This window comes from Dermacentor variabilis, chromosome 3 (genome assembly GCF_050947875.1).
Source record: "Dermacentor variabilis isolate Ectoservices chromosome 3, ASM5094787v1, whole genome shotgun sequence".
NCBI lineage: Eukaryota > Metazoa > Arthropoda > Arachnida > Ixodida > Ixodidae > Dermacentor > Dermacentor variabilis.
The window spans coordinates 160,475,477-160,479,726 of NC_134570.1; the positions used below are offsets into that span (position 1 = coordinate 160,475,477).

Genomic DNA, 4,250 nt, shown 5'->3' on the forward strand with positions numbered 1-4,250 from the left:
TGCTGAATGTCACCAAAAAAGATTTCCCGCTCCCGTATTACGTTCGGAGCATAAACACATATAGCCCTCCAAGGCATCTCTGAAAAAGCAAAATGGCAGAGGACCATTGTACCATCCTCGGATGACGTGACGGCTTCAACTACAGCAATACTGCTACACAAAAGAATAAGGCAGCCCCCAAACCTACCCGCCGCATGACATACACTTACGGTATATCTAGGGCGGAAAATGTTAACCATTTGCTCTATGTATTCATCAGTTGCAATTTTTGAAAGCCATTTAAGGCTTTCACCTTAATAAAGTCTCGGCACATGATGCCTAGGCTAAGTCTCAGCGTACGTTCTTCTTCTTTTCATATTTGGCACACCTTCTCGTGCAATAAAGATTGCAATATTTATTTTTTCGCTCAGTAGCCTCTATGGCGAAAGCTATGCCACAGCCTGAAAGGAAGGAAACGTTTCCTACTGTGCGCGGCGTATGAAAAGTCATGCGCATGCACCATTAAGTGGCAGTTTTGTAGAAAGCGTGATTAAAATATCTGCTGCCTAAGGCGTAGAAAAAGAAACATGAAAAATTTAATGGAGGTGCCGGGGTTTGAACCCGGGACTTCTCACATGCGAAGCGAGCGCTCTACCACTGAGCTACACCCCCACTCGTCTCTTTCTTCTTTATTGCCTGACTTTGACAAAGAAAGAAAAGCAATAGCAATACGCAAAACAAAATATGCAGGATACAATGACCACGTCGTATTGACATAATCAGCCTGGTGGGGGCTAGTTTCGCCACATTAAAATTCATTTAGAGCCATCAATGGCTCCACCCTTGACAGTCACTCGGGAGTATCGCCACTGGCCTTCGAAATCTCAACCGTTGCACAGTTTCACGGAAATAAATTCGCGTAGGTCGTGCGTCGGGATCGCAGTAGTATCCTGCCATTCGAGAGCGCTAAATACTGTGGAGGCCAATGAACATTATTAAATCAGACGGAAAACCATCCTCGTTAGTAATGGGTAGATACCGTATTCCATAAGGGTCGAGGGGAAATTGTTTCTTTAACATTCTTTGTCATCATCATCAGCCTAGTTACGCCCACTGCAGGGCAAAGGCCTCTCCCATACTTCTCCAACTACCCCGGTCATGTACTAATTGTGGCCATGTTGTCCCTGCAAACGTCTTAATGTCATCCGCCCACCTAACTTTCTGCCGCCCCCTGCTACGCATCCCTTCCCTTGGAATCCAGTCACTACGTCCCAAAAAAATACCCCTCCACAACAATGAAGAAAAGCGTGATCTATCGTTTTGAGCGAGAAAACGTTTATAAATACTGACCGAGGGCAAGTGTTCCTATGAGGTTGTTAAGAAAGACTCATGGTGAAGAGCGAATTACAAGCAATCCACACGTTGGACATATTAGCGAAAATGTCTGGCGATGATGATGATGAAGCAACATTTACAGGGCCTGAAATAAATCGGTGGTGCACGCACGCACCAGACGGGGTGGTTCCCTAGTTACGGCACCCATATGTTCCCAGCAGCTCCTGGCCCCTGCCCGTCAGTGCGAGCTGAGTCAGTAGGGCAGGGCTGGATAACAAGGTCTCCCATTGCTCAAGGGGTTGGGGATTCGGGGTGTTGGTGGGAAGGGGAGGAGGGGGGGTGGTCTTGAGTTCTGTGCACTCTGCCAAGACGTGCGGCAGGGTGCCCTTTTTTCTTCTGCAAAAAGGACAGAGCATATCGTATTCCGCAGGGTACATGCGGTTCATGAGCACGGGATGCGCAAGGCATCCCGCCTGCGCTCGACGCAGCATCATCTGTTGTTGCCTGGTGAGTTTGGGGTGCGGTTCTGGCAGTCTGCACCTTTCCTCTCGGTACATCCGGGTAATGTCGCGAAAGCTGGTAACCGGGTGCGGTAGCTCTTCCGGCTCGTGCTCTGCCCGGATTGAGATTTCTCGGGCATGGTAATCGGTGATGGTGTTGCCTGCTATCTGCGAGTGAGCCGGGACCCACACGAGCTCTATGGCTCTTCCCGGAGGCTTGTGCTTGGCTGGAATGTCTCGGACCGCGGAGGAGATTACCCCCCTGCGGAAGCTTCTGTAGGCTGTCTTTGAGTCGGTGACTAATGTATCCACGCTCGGCTGTGCGAGTGCGAGGGCCACGGCCGCTTCTTCAGCAACTGCGGGGTCTGTTGTCTTCAGGGACGCGCTGACGATCAGCCTGTCTTTTGATGTAACCACCACCGCTGCACAGTCACTGTGTTTTCGGCGCGAGGCGTCCGCGTAGAATACTCTGGGGTTCTCTTCCAGCTTCCGGGCTAGGGCTTCCGGGCTAGGGCTTCCGGGCTAGATAGCGCTAACGACAGAAGAGGTTTGCGAATTCGGCCGTAGATATCTATTAGCCAGACCCACCATATAAAGAAGTGCCTGGTGACTTCTCACTTCGTACGAATTACCACAAGATGCGCACTAGGTAACACACATTTTCAAAGAAGAACTAATACGTCACAGCACAGCTTCATCTTTTTGCGCGACCACAAGATTATAAGCAGAAGGCACATCTCTGCCCGCAGATACTTTCGTTATATCGCAGGCAGTTACCTAATCGTAAGTTCCTCGCACCCGCTTGTCCAGCATTTGTTTATTAGCGGGGAAGAACATCATCACTCATAATATTTCATGTTATGAGTGATTGGGTGTAAGAAGACGGTGACAACAGACAAACCATTACGGCACATAAGATTGAGCCCGCCAGTGAATTTGGCAGATTATGCATGAGTACGTTATTGCTACTCGAAAACAGTGAATCGCTTTAACAGTGAATCACGTTGCTTTTCTTATATAGCATCTTCGTCAAAATTGCATGACCACCATTCGAAAAACGAAAACAACAGAGAAATGATTTATAATCAATATTAATTAAATATAGAGATTACTGATAAATAAATTACCAGGAAGCGAGAATCTAATGTTTCCATTGAGAACCACGGCCAAACCCCCTCGTACGTACGTACGAGAAATTTGAAGGAAGAAGAAGCGTCGTGTGAGTTTCTCTTCTCTGTTTTTTTCATCCCGTTCTGGTGGTTTATACCTGATAATGCTTAATAACGGATGCATCGTTACCGTAAGCGTAACGCAATACATATACATGCCAAACTATAGGAGAAGGATGTCGTGACGGCCATGGATAAATGAAAATGTTCTTTTGTAGAGGCAAGTAGTTTGCTTCACGCTCGTGAGCGTTTCAACGAAGTAAACATTTTGAATGGATCACCCAACATTAGGATGTTCAATAAGTTGTGTGTGATGCTTCTTATGTTTTGTAGCTGCCTGCAAAAAAAAGAAACGTCTAACATAAATGTTTTGAATGTGGTTTACTAGCATAAGCAGCGTTGTTTCGGCGTGGGCTTAGCTCGCGACGACGCTCATCGCGCTAAGGTGTATTTTCCACAATGACGCGACATGGCCATTTATCCTGATTGCAGCCCTTCATCAAGAGCCTTCGAGATCCGAAACAGCTCTCCTACCGCAGTGCACAGAGAGAACGGCAGAGGGACCAAGACAAATCATAGCGCTTCGGGAAAAAGACTCTGCGCCTTCCCTGATATCTCCGCACTCGAGGTGGTCTGCATGGCGTACCTCAGCATGGGCAGATATGGCAGTGAGAATAGTCCCGCGAGGCACTCAGTCAGGCCTCTGGGGTGACCAGGTGTTTTTCAGAACCCTTCGTTACATGATGTGCAAACTGCCAGACACTGTAGGTGCGCGCGCGGTGGACTGCAACAAGACAATGTGCAATTCGGAGGCCTTCGCTCGGGCATGCCACTGTCCTCTTGGATCGCAGATGAATGCCAAACGGAAGTGCTCATTTTTCGGTTGATAATTCGATGCGCATATCAGCAGTGCTCTATTAGTGTTCGTGCACGTGGTTTCACGTCAGAGAACAATATAAATTAGCGTGGATACGGGCACAGGATAAAGAAGACTAAAATTCCAACCTGTGCTCGAGTGCTTTAAACAAGAGCACCGACACAGAGCTGCTTCAAATTGGGACTCTTGCGTTTTCTTGAACAGTGCTGCTAGCTTGTAAGCCATGGTAAATGTGACCGCTTTGTTTCGTCTCTGTATGCGCCGCTATTGGACTACTTTCTTTCCTCTAAGTCCACGCCACATTCTTTCTTACGCCGCCTTGTCTCGGGCTGTATTACTCCTTGATAAGGATTCGCCCCTTGGTAAATGATCGATGCTTTCTTGCAAACT

At 47.9% G+C, this 4,250-nt stretch overlaps 1 non-coding gene across 1 annotated transcript; it reads right to left on the bottom strand.

Moving 5' to 3' along the window:
• Nucleotides 1-579: 579 nt before the first annotated feature.
• Nucleotides 580-651, bottom strand: TRNAA-CGC (transfer RNA alanine (anticodon CGC)). Its single transcript has one exon. It is a non-coding gene; the product is annotated as a tRNA-Ala (tRNA).
• Nucleotides 652-4,250: the final 3,599 nt, after the last annotated feature.